The following is an 18361-nucleotide window of genomic DNA, read 5'->3' on the forward strand; positions in this document are numbered from 1 at the left end:
AATGTATTTTTATTAAGTTTTTATGTTTCCTTCTGTCTGCTTTTGATCTCTGTCAGGAAGGTTATAACAGTGAACATGAATCAGTTTCTCTCTATTGTTATTTGCAAGAAAAGTAAATGATTTGTTTTATGTCATGACAGTCCAAAGGAATGGTAATGGAAATGGTTTTATATAAAAAGATAATCAGATAATCAGATATGAAGACTACTCAATGCCCTCTCCTATCTGTATTCAGATTTTCATTATAAATTTCATATGATCCTGATTACAATAACATTATAAATAGACCATTTCACATTATGGTTCCAATGACTTAATAAATAAATCATTTCGGAGATGAATTTAAACAATATAAAATTAATAGAGGGAGGTGCCCCTGCACCAGATTCTCAATTCTCAATCTTGTCAATGGTATCTTCCCTACGAACATAGGCAAATAATTCTCCAGCCTTCTTAATGGCATCTCCGACATCTACAGATGCCATATGCCTGTTTTTGAAAACATTGTTACAAAATTCGACTAACAGCTTCCAAAAGATGTGTCCTGGAACTTGGTCGTTGCAAAGACCTTGAAAGGCTTCCGTGAGTGCATTTGTGAAAGGGAAATGATGCTTAAGATTCTCCTCAACAAATTGAGAGCATTCGTGATGCAATTGGCCAACATTCCTCACAAACTGATATTTCTCACTTTCCTCTGCCACCATCTCTGCTCCATATTTCACCAATGATGTACAATGGCTGATAACGTGCTGTCGGAATATCTTCAAAATCAGTTGAATGCCTCTTATCTTTTTTATCATCCATCTTATCATTTCTCAACAATGGAACCAAAAGTTGAGTTTCTAGAGTTTGAAAATACTCGGTGTGGCGACACCGACGCACACAAATCACTGCAATCGTTTCTCTCTCCACCCTCAGATACTTTGCAGCATTTGACAAGTATTCCAGACAAGAACACTCACCCATCCATGAAGCACTCTTGCTGGAATAGTATGCGGTGGCATTTTTCAAAATGGCATCATGGAAATAACAATAATATCTCATCCCTAAATCCTGCAGCATGCAAACAACATTCTTCCACACAGTCCCACCATCAGGACTGCTCTCACCCTCCCGCGTCTTATTTATTTGACGCATCAAAGCAGCTTCCACATTATTCCGCGAATATTCATCGTAGAAGAATTCCTTCAGTTTATCAGTAGGATACAGATCGTTTGGAACAGTCAATATCCTGAAATCAGAACGCAATTGCTCGCAGAACTCTCTTCTGTAAATTTCCCATTGCGTTACAATTTCTCTCAAGAGAAACTCATCTTCTTTCAGCCACAGTGCGGGCGCAACTTTTGCATTGATATAATCTTTTAAGGCTTTCTCATATAAAGTCCACTTCGCCCTTCGCTCAGCCCCTGCTGCAATTCCATCGCCCTCCATTCCCCACTCGGCAAATCTAAAACCACGAGTTTTCAGCCAAACAGACATCAATAAATCGAAGAGAACCGAAAATTTGACTGAAAAGTTATAAAAGACCGATAAATTGAGAAACATTTCAAAGTAATGAGTACTAGTGGTTTCGACAAAAACAAAATTTCCCAATTGTATCCTCTACAACTACTTACTACCCGCTTCAGACTTTCTCCTCAATTAAATCCGTCGATTAATGTTCTAATTCATTAAAAAAATATATTATAAATCACAATGTAAAATTATAAATCATTTAATTAAATAATAATTAAGAATTATCATTATATTAAAATAAATACTGTAAATCTAAGTTTGATCATGTCAAATGTTCTACTATATTTCATAGAATAAACACTAGATAATATGGATTCCTAGTATTATCCTTAACACTTATCTATAACTACTTTTGAGTGAATCATTTATCTCTCCTAGCGCCTTTTTCATGTGGTAAGGCATTTCATTTGATTACATATTTCACTTTAAATTATGAAAATATGAAATGTAATAAGAAAATAATTGTAATGTGTCAATAGAATACACTGTTATTTCATTTAAGATATTTACTATAGTAATAAGATGGTAAAAATACATTGATATCACAACACAAACATACTGATCTATCCTTGTTGCAAAAAGAGACTACTATTGGGCTAAAACCAGTAAAGTTAGGACTTTTAAGTTAAGTGAAGTCCTTCATGCCCTAGTTGCTCCCTCTAGAAAATGACAACCAAACATATCAAACATCACAAACATCCAAATAAAGCAAAAATTATAAACATCTAACCACAACAAAAGAAAACATATGCCCAACAACATATGTTCCTAAACATCCAATACCCAAATTGAAATGCTAAATGAGCAGCAATACCCAACAACCAATCAACTCCACAAATAATTTGAAATTCCAGAAAAACTCGAAGTAAAACAAACAAACTATACAAATGCAATGTAAGACATCTACTATAGATTAACTGGTAACATCTTATCTTCATTCTTAAATAAAACAATATCTAGATAGTCAAAATACATTGAAACCTTAATATAAGCATTATCCAATTGTTGTTATTGCACAATGAGGCTAATGTTGGTCTGAATAGAACATCTGACTACATCTAGTCTTCCTTCCTAAATAGTGCAATGTCTAGACCATCAAAATATATTTAAATCATAATACAATCATTACCTTATTTTTCTTGTTGCAAAATGAGACAAATGTTGGTCTAAAAGAGAACCAATCAAAACTTTCAAATGAAGTCAAATCCTTCAACCTGATTTTTCCTCCTGCAAAATGATAAACAAGTGTATCAATAATTAAGACAACCAAAATATTGCACATATTAAGTTCCCTAGACATGATTAAATTTGATAAATTATGTGAAATACCTCTAAGATATCTCTAATAGATTAGCTAGCTCTATCTAGTCTCCATTATTGAATTGAGAAATGCCCAGATAGTCAAAATACATGAAATTTACAATACAAGCATTACTTATTTGTTATTGTATCAAAATGAGACCAATTTTGGTTTGAAAATAAAAGCAAAAACTTTCAAATGATGTCAAATTCTTCAAAACCTAGATGTTCCTTTTGTAAATGATGTCAGAATCCTTCAAATCCTAATTGCTCCTCAAAATGACAATCAAGCATATCAATACAATCAAGGAATCCTAAACATTACACTTTAGACATAATATCTCACAACGTAAGAAACCCTAGGCCAAACAACATATGATCTAAATCATCAAACACTCCAGATTGTAATGCTAAATGAGTAGCAATGCTCAACAATAGAATCAATTTCCCAAATCAAATATATGCTTCAATCTTCAGATCTATCAACAAAAATAAACCATTTAAAAATCCAATGAACTCCAAATAAAACTCAACGAAAATCATTCAACAAATCAAGTCCTATAAATCTGTCTGTTCAAAAAACCTACAGAAATTTAATAAATTCAATTCCAAGTGTATTATGAAACACCTCTAATATATCTCCAACAACTTAGCCATTTGCATCTAATCTTCTTCAACAGTGATTCCATGTACAAGCTTGATATGATAAATCTCAAATTCATTACAAGATACATCTATGATATCTCCAGCTATAGCTAATCTTCTTCAGAGACAAGAGAAATAATAAACTCCAAATGTCAAATGAGTTCTCAATTCCTGTTTTTATAAACATTTCTGGGAGCATTTGAGAAACTTTCCAATAAAATTACTTCAATAATCGACACAACTTTAATTGACGAAAGCTTAGGTGTTAGACAAATACATTTAATTAAAAAGACAACTCTACTGTAAATAGAATAAAAGTCATAAACCCAATTGACAGACGAATTATATAAAAATGACTTAAAAAAAAAAAAAAAACCTAAACTATAACAAGTAAATGAAATAAGCTACATGCAAACCTAAGAAGATCAAAGGAAATAATGCATAAAATATAACAAGTAAATGAAATAAGCTACATGCAAACCTTAGATTATCAAAGGAAATATTGATGTTGCTCCATTTGATATCTCTGCCCAAGATTTTCTCAATAGGATGACATCATAAAGAATCATATGAGAAAATGAAATCACAATAATGACATAAGAGAAGATCCACTGAATTTGGGAGGAGAGAACTTGCTTAAATAGAACTCTGAGTCATAAAATCAAGGGCTAGAATTAAGAGGCAAAATCAATGGCTAGAATTAAACAAGAGCTCTGTTTGAGCACAAGTCCCTACCTATTGTGGCATATAAAAGGGAATATAAGAGTCAATAAAAGATAGTAATTACAGCTAAAAGTTCAATTTGAGATAAAGATACTATTAACTTGGATTAATCTAGTTATCAAACTTCTAAAGATGTAATAAATAATATCATAAAGTTCTTAGTTAAAGAGATATTAGTAAGATTCATGGTCCCTAAATTGCCAAGTTGAAATGCTTTAATTTGACGTCACAAGAAGAAGATATGTAAAAGGTAGTAACTATTTTCATATATGCCAATCATCTTAGATTTGACAAAGAATATACATAAACAATTATATAATAAATTTTTTAATTTCTTAATTTTTTAATATTGGAAGAGAAAATTTTAATTTTATGGCTATTGTTGCAAGGTGTTTATACTCTTTAATACTCTTACGAATATCAATGCTATAATTTTCACTAATCAGTATTAAAGAAAATCTAAAATCTTAGCTTAATATTATATATACAACTAATATTTTTCCATTTTTTAATTACATATATAGAAATTCTTATATTGTATATTTCAATATTTTAAGGAATAAAATTTAAAAATGTAAATAAAAAATTTAGCTACAAGACTATTAATTAAATAATGGAAAAGTTGAGAACATTCAAGAGATTCATCAATAGGTGAGACTTAGAAGCAGAGCAAATATGACTAGAAGTGCCATGGGTATTATGTCCATAATTTGGGTGGCAACTCCAATTCCTGAATCATTTTTAATATATTTTCTTTGATTGTTCCCTATATTTTCTTTGATTGTTCTTTGATTTTTAATGTAAGTGCAAGAAGACGAAGATTTTTTTAAATAAATTATTTAGAATTAAGTAATTTTAAGGAAATTTAACAAGTAACAATGACTAATTAATCTAATTTAGAAATGTTTAAAATGTAATTTCAATTAATTAAGAAGTGTATTGATTAATTTTATTTTGATAATGTAATGATGAATTTTTTTTTAAATCAATTAATAAATATTAAAAAAGTGTGAAAAATATAGAAAATTTTGAATTAAAAAACAAAACAAAAAATTAACTTGTTGCACTTTCACATCTTATATATCTTACATCATCATGTTTCTAAGTTAAATAAGAAGAAAATTACAAAAATAATTAAATTGTGAGTTTTGAATTTCAACACCCAAAATCAATGAATTCTAACTCTGCATCATTCCAACTAATTTTTATATAATTGAATTTATTTGAAAATTTGATTTAAAGAAAGAAAATCAATAAATCTTAAAAGTTCAAGTAGAAATACTAATTTATATTTATTTTTAACTTTCCCTAACTCCAATGTTCAATTTTATTTCAACAAAAATTTAAATTCATTTATAATTACAATTAATTTATTTAATTTTCAGTTTAAAAAATATTAAAATTATACTTATAATTATTATTGAAAGTTAAAAATATTTAAAAAATCATCCAAATCAAAAGCAAAATATACATTTCCATATTATAAAAGTGTACCATTTTAAAAAACTAATTTAATATAATTATGACTGGCTATGAAAGTGATGTGGTAGTCACTGTCAAAGCATGTCTTATAATTTGCTCACCGCTATAGCCATTAATATTTTTTGATTTTCTAAATGAAGAAAATACCCATAAACCCCAGAAAATTGGATGTGAACCAATAAAAAATTAAGAAATAGCACAAGAATAATTAATTTTAAAAATCTGACATTGTAAACCTTAGACTATTAGATTTGCCTCAAGAAAAGAAATTAATTTGCGGGGACAAACGAAAACATAAGTTCCCTGCCTTTATAAAAGGCAAGGACTAATAATATTTCGTTATAAAATAATAAGTAGTAGTAGTTTTCATGTTTCTCAAAAGGTACCTTGTAATTTTGATCATTTATCAATTATGATACATGTAAATAATTTTGCCTCATAATTTTGATCATTTTCCAATTATGATAGATATAAATAATTTCACCTTAGAATATATATATATATATATATATATATTTATTAGACTGCAGGAATCGGGTGCAACATGCCCCCCCTATAAACTATAGTGCGCCGGGTAAACTTTTTAACGTGACCGGTAGCGCTGGTGTGACACGCCCACCGGTACCACGGGGAAGGGGGAGACTAAAACCCGTGACCAACCCCCTGCAACAGGGAAGATTTAGCCAACCGAGCTTCACCTTAGAATATTAGCCTTCCTCAATATTTAACAATTTATTTATTCAACAGATTTAGAGAGTCCTTAACTATTTATTTCTTTAAAAAAATGCAAAAGATAGTATTTCAAAGTTTAAGGAAGTATTTGAAAGTTTCCATATAACACTTTTTAAATATTAAAGTATTATATGCTCTAATGCTAAGAGTGCTAAGAATGCCTCAAAGAGAAGAATATCTAATTAAATTGAGAACAGAAGAAATGTGTTATGAATGTATGAAATATTTAATGCATTTAAAATTTGCTTAAAGAAACATTTTAATAAATCCTGAAAGAAAGGCAATTGTAACATAAAATTGAAAAAGTATGACTTAGAGCCTCAAACCTTGCTATAATTTTGCTTAAGTGCCTTTGTGCATGTACATCTCTCATATCCTATTGTCAGGGCATTTTGGAAGATGACAATTGTTTGTGAAATTACATCAAGAAATGCACGTGGCTACCCTACGCTTACATAGTTGGCATACATGTCTCTCATTTTGGGCATCCCTCTTGTTATCAGTTTTTGTTCGCATTTCTCAGTGGGTCAGTTGTTTCTTCTTGTTTCAGTCACAAACCAATTTATGGTGAGATATAAAGAAGGGGATAATGATGTTTGACCAGGGCCTAGGCTCTGTTTGAAGCAGGTTTGGGAATGAGTAGAGAGGAGTATGAGTACAGTAGATCTTGGAGTGATAATGTGGAAGGGGGTTTGCAAGCGGTTGAACCTTAAAATCCAATTTTTGCAATCTATTGAGGGCCTTCTATTTTTGGGAGATGTCTATGGAGGAGCAACAACTCCGTTTCTCATAAAATGTTTGTTCCTACTTCGTCATTTTCTCTCTCTAAACTGAGGATGACGCTTTCCATATGCAACTAGTAGAGGATAATGCTCATGATGTTTTACTTGTGACATTATCCATTGTGTACATCCTCATGGCACTCAGAGCAATGGCTACATGTAGGACAAGAGCTCCATCATTCTTCTCATACTTTTAGTGTTGCTCTGGTCAGCTTTGTGGGCTTTCAGAAATTGAAGGAATTTTTGCTGGACGAGTGATACTTTATAAATTAAAGTAATCTCGAGTAGAAACATTCACTTTCTATGTACTATTCATTATCGACCAAGATCTTACCCTATGCTCCTGCTTTAATAATCAATTAGTACTGAAGTTTGGAAGGTCTTTGTTTCTAATGCCTATATTTGGATTTTGAATCGCAATTTTTTTTAGGGAGAAATTATTTGTGGGAAATTGAATTTGAAATGGAAATAGTTAAACAAAAGGAAGTATAAGAACAAACAGTACTTGCAGCTAGAGAAATATGAAAGAAGTTAATTATGAATCCTGGCCTGAAAGATACTGACTGGCACCGCCTTAAAGCTCCATCATGGCCTGGACGGAGCAGTTTTATGCCCCTACCTTTAGAAGCATCACAGATTTTTGTCTACGAGAGCACGGTATCGCATTCGATAACTCTATACATGCCTAATGGTTTTTGAATTAGGAAATCTTAATTGTCGTTTGGAATTTTGTTTTCTATAACTTTCTTTGAGACATTTTTTTTTTGGATTACTATATTATGAAAACCTGAAAATCCTAAGATCTTGCTCAAGGAAAACCTATACTTGGGTTGCCTCGTGGGAAATATTTTTTTTGTTTAGAGCAGTTATACGTAAATGTGACTAGCATAGACTGGCTAAATACACTTTTTCTTGTATTGGTTTCTATTTTTTTAGAAATAACTCGCTTCTAGTCAGTTTACCTTAATGAGCTTTGGCAATTGGCCTGCTATGAAATTCATTATTTTAAAATTGTATTTTTTCGTTCATTTGTCCGTTGTGGATGGTTTGGAAAGTATAAGATTTGCAAATTTTAACTTCAATTTTTGGCCTACCTCCTTCTGTTCTAATAGTGTCACGACTCAAATTTCGACATGCTTTTTATACGGACTTAATTGTGTGATTGACCTTTTGACTAAGACTATGTATGACTCGACTTGAGTCGAACATTTGATTAGAATTTGATCATATATGTTATTAGAGGGTAATGTTAATTATTTTTTCATTATGATATGTCGTTATATGTTGACTTATGAGATATTAGCGTGACGGTTAACATTGTGATTTCATTATATGTTTATGTCTGATAATGAATGTTGAATGCTTTTAAAATAAAATTTGTATTTAAGATATTATTTATTTATTATGATGATGACATTACTGACGCTTTGGGTGATGTTGAGTTTGTGAGTGCGCAGATATTGAAGGCGGAAGGGTGGTTGAGGTAGAGGAGTTTAGCTCCTTGGCAGGGTTGGTCTGGAATTTGTATGGTGTAGCCACACACACATACACTTAGTTTATTTTATTTTATTTTGAATTTCAATTAATTTAGATGGATTTAAGGTTTTGTTTATGATAATGTGGCGTAGATGAAAAATAAAATAAAATGAACGATTAAATATTATTTCTTAGAAATATTATAATTTAGATCATAAAACAAGTATTATACTTTCAAATTATTATTATTTTTTTTTCTGTAGTAATTACAAGCATAAATTTGGAATGGTAGTAGTTAGTCGGAAAAATATTAAATGGGAAGTAATAGTTTTATTTTTATTTTGAAAATAGTGAATTTAAATTATATGTGGAAGCTTTAATAGAACTTATAGTTTATTTAAAGTTTTTGAGCAAATTGATAGCTGTAGATCCAAATAAAGAAAAATTAACTGATTGCTAACAACTTTGAAATTGATAATCATGATGAAAATCTCATATTAGATGGAAGTGATCTTGAGTGGTTTAAAATTTTATTTAGTAGAAGAATGATTATTTAATTCAAAAGGACAAGTGTAATTTTTGAAATTGTGAGTCATCTGTTTGTTACCGGCTGCATGAAAGGAGGGGAAGTCATTAATATAAGGGGAACCGCAGTTGGAAGAGGAGTTTTCAAAAAGATAAAACAGAGAAAAACGTTTTCATATAGCAGGTGCCGACTGAATTGGAGGGGGAACGATTTTTAAAGGAGAGAGGAAGCTAATTTTTAAGGGGGGACGTTTTCAGCAAAAAGGGAGCTTAAAAAAAAAGAAAAGAAAAGAAAAACGCATGCAAAGGAAGCAACCGGCTAGGGAAAAAGAAAATCACAGGGATACAGAAGGAAGACAGCCACAGCCTACTGTTTAGAAGAGAGAACACAATTTGGAAGGAACAGGAAAGAGACATCCATAGAAAGGAGGAAATCAAGTGAAAGAAAGGAGGAAGTCTGAAGAATTTAATTGTAGACTGAAGACCCAAGATCAGAGTTTTTGCTGTGAAATGAAAAATCAATAGAAAAAGGTGAAAGGGGAGAGAAAAGATCAAGTGTTAGTAGAGTTGGAAGAAGACTCATACGAAATCTACAGGTTCCTAAATCATTTTGACTTTAAATCTCAAGCCTATTGGTTAATGTTGTTAATATGCTATGTTTTAAATAGATATTTGTTCATAGCTCATTGAAATATTGTATTAAGTGGTTAAGTCATAAAACAACCAGGTCTGCTCTCAAATCACACTTAGAATGGAAAGAACACCAAATAGGAAATACTTCAATTTCTCTTTTCATATTAGTGCTGAAATACACAACAAAAGAAATCAATTTAGAATCCATAATAGATGGTAGCATTTTGGCCAGTCGGCTACATTTGGAATATGTTTCATTATCATTATTATTATTATTCTAGATTAGTCTGCTCTTTGTGTTTTTGTATGAATCTTCCTGTTTATTCTATGTGGAAAGTAAATAATCCTGTAGGGAGTATACAAAATCCATGCCAGATATATGCTAATGATCTTACTTTTTTTATTACCATATAATAAGTCACGTAAGTCATAGATAAAATAGTAGAGAAAGTGCTGCATAGTTGGAAATGGATGATTACATGGGAGACGACTTTGGAACATCACACTACCTATGTAGACTGTATATTACTTAGTTAACCAGTATATTGATTTGATGATAAAGTGAAATTTTGTAAATTACTATTTTGGTATTGTTATGTTGATTAATTGAAGGGTCCTTTTTTTTTTTGAATTGATTTACGGATTAGACTAAGGTTGCAATCAGTTGAATTTTATATTGAGTCAACTGTAGAATTGCCGATTAAGAAGTAGTGTTAATCCAAGTTAATAAAAATTGCATGGGGATTAAAGTTATTATTGATGTAGAGTTTCAAATATTAGCAATAGCAAACAAAAGAACATTATAAGCTATCTATGGAAAACAGAGCATTAAAAGCATGATGGCTTCATTTTCAATGACCACTAATTGAGGAAGGAGAAAAGGGTATGTGCAGGATCATGGTGTGCCAAAAAGTGGCGATGTGAAAAAAAAAGAGTTTGAAGACACCTAAAAGCGCTTCAAAATCCGCTCTGACTTTTTTTTACCTATCCAGGAACCAAACCTGGAAGGTTAAGCCGAGCCTTATCAGATATCCGATATCATATCGGATATCTGATTTGATATCGGATATCCGATTTTAAATCCAATATCCGACTAATAATTAAAATCATATAATAGTATGATATATTATTTAATATTATTATTATTGATATAAAATAATAATATTATTATTAAATAATATATCATACTATTATATTATAATAATATTATTATAATTATTATTATACTATAATATAATAATATTATTATTATAATAATCATTATATTATAATATAATAATATTATTATAATTATTATTATACTATAATATAATAATATTATTATTATAATAATTATTATACCATAATATAATAATATTATTATTATTATATTATAATCGTATAATATTATACTATAATAATAATATTATAATAACATATTATATTATAATAATATAATATAATATTTCATATATTATAATATATAGTAATGTAATATAATATATATATATAATATAATATAATAATAAAAAGTAATATCTTATAATATAATATATAATAAAAAAGTATAATATATTATAAATTATAATAATATAGTATAATAATAATATTTTATATTATAATATATAGTAAATTAATATAATAAATATAAAATATAATATAAAAATATATAAAATGTAATATATATGTTATATTATATATATTATAATATTGGATATCCAATATAACATCGGATATCCGATACTTGTGCATGGATTAAACACAAAATCACAGACCCGCGGCCCTTATTTTCACGCGAATTTGGGCCAGTCAGATCGGATATCAGATAATAAATCGGATATCAGATAGCAAATCGGATATCAGATATTAGGTATGTTCCCCCCCCCCCCCCCCCCTCCTGACTCATTTTTAACCTAAATTTAATAGATTTTAACAAGATTTTGTTTGTTTTAGTTGAATCTAGGGTTTTTTTGACAAAAATGGTTAAAATTTAGATTTTTTTTTAATATATATTACGTTTTACAATTCAATAGGAATGGCTGATCAAAATGATGACACTGAGGTAGGGAATAATATTCCTCGCAACCCACCACCAAACGATCCAGTATCCCCACAAAATCATCCACCAAATGATCCTCTACCTCCTCAAAACCCTCCTCGAATCGAGGATTTGATAAATGAAAATCTCACTGAGTTGAGAGGTTTGCATAGAACATACAATAATGTACCTGCACTGGCTCCTATGTTATCCACGTTAAACACCATAGTGGATAACATTGAAACTCTTACAAACCAACAAAATGCCGCTCTTCGTTGGCGTGATGAAATGCACCAGATGTTTGATGATGGTTTGGATTATGATGAGGTCGCGGCCCTCAACATAACCAAAGACGATTTGGCAAGCCTTTTTGCTAACCCAAAAACGAGTATACCAATTAACCCAAAAAAAACCAAACTATCGATTAAATGGTGCACAAATGACGCCATACATGCAAATTTTTGGGACCGTTGGTGGATGGTCTTTGATATCCCTCCACATGGCAATTTAGACATACCATTTTATTTCCTTAAAAAATTATATGCAGAATTTGTGTTGAAACTTAAAGTGAACTATTGGAGCATGAAGCCCAACATGGGCTTAGGACTAGGAGCTCCTCAGGATAGACCCTCTTCCCAGCGAAAGAAACTTGGCACTTTTGTCCCCCCCCCTAATAGCTCCCCCCCTCCTCGAGTGCAGCATCCAAATATTATGGCAGAGGCTAGCTCTCAGACCATCAGAGCCATTCATAGGCTGAGTAGCCTAATGATATCTCAGGCTAGGTCAGTCTTGCCTCCTCGTGTTGATGATGTTGGTGCCAATTTATCATTGGCTAGTTCATCACACGTTTGTGTGCCTCACACTTGCATTACATGCAAGAATATTTGCCTGGGTCCCATAGGTGATCTTCCTGAGTATCATTTTGTATTAGACGAGGATACACCAGACGCACGTGCAGAGGCTATAGACCCTGATGCGAGAGAGGAGGGGAATGTAGAGGCATGGACTCCTTCGGTGTCGGTACGTGTATACATTTTTTTGTTATGACATATGTGATTTAAAGTTAATTTTTATAATAGAATAATTTTAATTTTTAAGCCATACTGACTTTTACATGTATGTGATCTTCATTCATGTTTAGTTGATGACCGAGGAGGAGCTCAGACAGATAGATGATGCTACACTCTCGGCCATTTCATTTGGCCTTGAGACATCTACGGTACATTATGTTGTGTTCGCATTTCTTTTTTCTATTTGATATAGTTGCTAATCTTTCTTTTATCTTGCAGATACCACCTGCCCCGGGGGGACAAAGTGCGGGGGGTGAGCCAGCATGCATTGACAAAGGAAAGCTAATTAGATGTTTTCTAATTGATTAAATATTGATGCATTCTTGTAAAATGTTTGTGGTAATCTCATTTAATTACATTATTTATTGTATATAGGGTGTGGCTACTGGCGATGAGCCTGTACAGATTCGGCGTCCTAGATCATCAGGGATTTTCATTCGCACAGAGAGCCCCATTGTATGTATAAGTATCATTTATTTTTTATTTTTTTAATTGATGCAAAGGAAAGTATGATTGTTGTTCTATACAATTTCTATGATTTTTCCATACCAATAATGATTCATGTCTTGCATATGTTCATTACAACTTAAATAGGCTTATATGCACCTATCCAACCGACCAAGTTGGTTACAAAGGTTTATTTAATCAAACAAATACCAAATTACTACTTTCCCTCCAAAACTAATATGACCGTTTGAATTTGAAATTCAAATTTCAAACTATAGTTTTTATGCATTCCCTAACTTTCTAAACTATTCCATTGACTCAAAATTGGTCATATGGATTTATTAAATGCAACTAAGTAAATTTCCAGAAAATTGAAGTTTTTATTATTTTTTCTCCAAACCACCGTACACTCTGATCTCCCCCTTTCAACTGAGATCACATATGACATATATAAAGGTCTACATGACCGTTGGAACAACCATATAGGCGTTCCCAACCATAAAACAAACAAACAACCACTTTTTGCTAATACTGTTTAGACTCTAAATACCCTATTCTAAGGCCTTTTGGTCCCATGGAGTCACTTGGTTTATAACCACACCAAAATGCTTGTGGGCCTTACATGTGCCTTTATTACAAAACATAGACCAACTTGTAAAATATGGATCAAACCTTTATTCCAACTTCCTAATCTACTTGAATCCTCGCTTTCATGGAGTGGCAAGGTGTCTGGCAACAGAGATACTTGTTCCCCCCTGCCACATAGGTTAGGTGCCCTGCACCACCTTTCCTCTCTCTCATTCTGAACACTAGTCCACCAAGTGAGTGATGTTCCTCTCAGTCTTGTTGTTGCTACTTTTACCTTCTTATCTGCCTCTATGTCTTCAAGATCAAAGTAGTTCTCAAGGGCCTCTATCCACCCTAGCACTTCTTCACTATCCATTTTACCCTGGTATATTGGAAAATCAATATGGTTCTTCCCACCATTACCTTGTACTGCCTTAATGATTCTCATAAATCTCCTTTCTTCAGGATCATATGTTGTCTCATGCTCTTGCCTTGCATTACCAACCTCTTCTTCTTCATGGTTCTCTCCATGATTTCTTCCTCTAACCTCTTCTCCTCTAGGTTCTTGCCTTTCCTTTTCTGAGGATTCTATCCTTGCAATAAGCTTCAGCCTCTCTCTTCTCATTTGTCTTTCTTCCCTCACTCTAGATGCTTCAAGTTCTCTCCTCTCTCTTTTCTCTTTTGCCAACTCTTCTCTCAATTCTTCAAGTTCTCTAGCCATTTTATTTTTAGGAGGCATTTTCACAACAAGTTTTCTTCCTTCCCAAGGGCCAACTCACTGATTCTCTTTCTTTCCTCACCAAGAAATCTCTAGACACCACTTATGTACCTTTCAACTCTGGGACACACAAGGAGGAATTAAACACACCAAGGCTTCAACAAAGGGACCAACACACTAAGGATTTTCAAGATTATAGGTCTTGGTCACACTCCTAAACACCCAAACTTCAAAACCCTCCTTAAAATGGCTTAAAAACCAGGGCCTACTTGTTCAAACCCCAAAACTCAATTCTAGAACGTTTTGACTTGTCTAATGACAAGATATGATCATGACAACCTACATGAACCTATCAAATGACACATCTACCATATGAAATCCTAAAATCCTATCTCATGCCTAATTACAACTTTCTTCCACATATGAGTCCAACATTATAACTTTGTATGCTTCCATGAGCCATAATTGGTGCAAGGATTTCCCAATTGACTTCAAGAGATGTTCCATGACCTCTATAATGCCTTGGATCTTCAATGTTCCCCTGATGAGCATGGGATGCTCTTGCATCACTTATCTTCATAAATAAATTCAAAACTAATTTCCGTGATATTAACAACTACTATTTTGTATCTCATAGGAGACTCCTAGTGCACATGAGGTTCGACGGGACAATTATGTAGATTTGATGACGTGGCCACTCGCTCCTGAGGATGAGCCTACAATAGTAAGTTGTATTTTGAATTCATGATTAAATATGTTATAAATTTAGCATGCTATGAATTATAATGTTATAGTTTAAATTGTAGATTCATCTGACAAAGGTATTTGAACATATACAGCCCACAATCACAAAGGTACCAGCATTGCCGAGGGCATACGAGAGGACTCCTGATTAGCGCAGGAGGTCGACGAGAGAGGTATTTATTATGAAATTTTGATAGTATTAATCTCCAATACGGAAAAGATCATTATGCATTTGAGTAATTCAATGTTAGATACGTAGAATCATATAAATTTAGTAGTCTAACTTTGGGTTTTCCTTTTTTGTTTATGTAGGAGGCATCCGATCCACCTAGTGCAGCGAAGAGGTTGCATTTTGATCATCCACCAGCACCCTAGGATAGTATAGTTTTCTTAGGATGCATCATGAGACATTTTGAGATGGCATATGCCACATTGTATATAGAAACATTGATATTATACACATTTTGATGGTAGGATCAGCCACATTTTGTATATGGATCTATGTATTTTGATATATATATATATATTTGAGTACTTTGTCTATGGATACATGATCTTTGATATATATTTGTGTAAAATTTTGTCTATGGATACATGTATTTTGATATATATTTTTATCATTTACGTGCACAATGATATACATATTAATTTAGTATCTAGTATTATTCAATTTATCGTGGATCATGTGTCATGCCCTAAATTTTACTAGTAAAAACACAACAATTTTTTTTTTTTAAAGCTTATGAAGTCACATAAGAAATTACATATTGTAAAACAAGGTTATCATTGAATAGGAGTTCAAGACTCATGTGAATAGTGTGAAGGTGTTAACATTTTAGTCACAGGTGGTTTTCAAATAGATTGGATGACAGTCTAGTTCAAGTTAGCGTCATGAGTCAAATGAGCAAGTTCAAGATACAACACTCATAAATTAGTGAGGTAATTCATATCCTAACAAGCCTCTGATACTAATATTCTATTAGGGTCTGTCAGTTGTATCATATGGACTAGGTCGTGATTCTAGCATGTAAGGGAAGGGGATCAGAATTACTTATTATCCTCATTACCAATGTACACACATTCATTAATCATTACAATATATATTAATGTGACAATTAGTATATTACTATATCCTAATTATCTATCAACATTGCTTCCTCACCAAATTATTGAGTGCACAACAAGATTGTAAGCAATCTACTCAGTTTTAAATTTATACAGTCAATGGTATCACATAACATCTATGGATTGTTATTATCAACTAGTCATTTACAATACCACAAGGAGAAAACTTTCTTTCACATTTTCAAATGATAACAATGATGTCAAAGAAAATTTGTGACTCGTACCAATGCTTTCATAACAATATAAACTCCAAATGAAACATGCATATACAACCTTATCAATATTTTCTTCTACACGTACATTAGGTAACAATGATACAATCTCCTTCCATCACAATGGGGCAACATAAGGGACTTTTCAAAATCATAAGGAACATGGACATTGAAAGATATGGACAATGAGTAGCATGAACATTGTCCAACATGATCGTTGAGAACATGAACAAGCTGGTGAATCCTCCTTCACAAATGAGGGCACAATGTCAAGTTTTCTCATCCAACATCAATCTGCAAGATGATCATTCCAAGCCATTTCCATTGCTCCCTTGGACACAAATCTGCATATGCAACACAACAAAATAACAAGGACCATGGGTGCTTTCCACCCAACCATAGGCCTCAAAGAGACCACCCCCACGCTAGGGAACAAGGCTCAAATTGGGATACACATACAATCTTTCAATGCATAAACATTACATTTCAAACTTGAACAATTTCCCCCCAAGACTATTTCACAATGGCTTCACAGATGGAACCATAAACATAGGGTGAAGGTGTGTTCTAAAATGGAGACTTGCCATACCAAACCATATTTGCAATAAACAATTTTCATGCCCTCTCGGGGCTATCATAAATGAACCATGTAATGCCCTCTTGGGGCCTCCACATTTCCTCCTCCAAACCCACTACCATCAGCTATAACTCCTCAAACTTCCTTTCTACACCATACTTTCCTTATCACCCCCAGCAAGATATGAAATGTTATGGCATACAATGGAGCCCATACTCCAAGGTTCTCAATACATTTTTCGAACCCAACTTAAGCCCTTCACCCTGGACTTCTCTTCCCTTCCCACAAGGGTGAGTGTAAGTCCCAATCCCATAACAATACTCAAGCACAAAACAAGAAAACAAAACCAAGTAGAAATAAAACAAGAAATTTTGGCAAACACCCCACTAGTTTGGCCAAGACCCTCTAATAAAGCCTTCCCACTAACTTATTTTAGCAAAAACACTAAGCCACTCCATCCTTACGAACTTGTCTCCTTTAACGGTTCATCGATAGCCCTCACGAGCTCTAAGTTATGACCCTCGAAGGATCAACCTCAAAATGCACTTAGAGCACCTTGAAGACTCCTCGGTACGGGGTGGCCGCAAATGATGGATGGTCTTCGTGGCCAGAACAAAGGTGTGACTAGGGTTCACCCGCTCATCTGGAGCTAATGGGACTGACAATTCGATGCCAAGATCATCGGTTTCAAAGTTACGCTGTGGTGCACCTATGAACTGAGGCACACTGCGAGTTTTGGCATCGAGCGAGATCGTTGTGCTGAATCCAAACGGAATGTGATCTCTCAAAAATGAGATAGGTTATTTTAGGCCTCAGGATCACCGTCCTGTAGCATTTGACAGTTCATCGATAGCCCTCACGAGCTCTGAGTTATGACCCTCGAAGGATCGACCTCAAAATGCACTTAGAGCACCTTGAAGACTCCTCGGTACAGGGTGGCCGCAAATGATGGATGGTCTTTGTGGCCAGAACAAGGGTGTAACTAGGGTTCAACCGCCCATCCAGAGCTAATGGCACTGACGATTCGATGCCAAGATCAGCGGTTTCAAAGTTACACTGTGGTGCACCTATG

At 32.9% G+C, this 18361-nt stretch overlaps 1 long non-coding RNA gene across 2 annotated transcripts; it reads left to right on the forward strand.

The window, feature by feature from the left end:
- The first annotated feature begins 8528 nt into the window (after positions 1-8528).
- Positions 8529-15922, forward strand: LOC149577583 (uncharacterized). Of its 2 annotated transcripts, XR_016363653.1 has the most exons (6): positions 8529-9775; positions 12971-13048; positions 13119-13355; positions 15269-15355; positions 15471-15548; positions 15688-15922. It is a non-coding gene; the product is annotated as an uncharacterized LOC149577583 (long non-coding RNA). The 2 variants fall into 2 exon arrangements; XR_016363654.1 differs by lacking the exon at positions 12971-13048.
- Positions 15923-18361: the final 2439 nt, after the last annotated feature.

Source organism: Cupressus sempervirens, chromosome 1 (assembly GCF_028749045.1).
Source record: "Cupressus sempervirens isolate cs-2001-9-10 chromosome 1, ASM2874904v1, whole genome shotgun sequence".
NCBI classification, from domain to species: domain Eukaryota; kingdom Viridiplantae; phylum Streptophyta; class Pinopsida; order Cupressales; family Cupressaceae; genus Cupressus; species Cupressus sempervirens.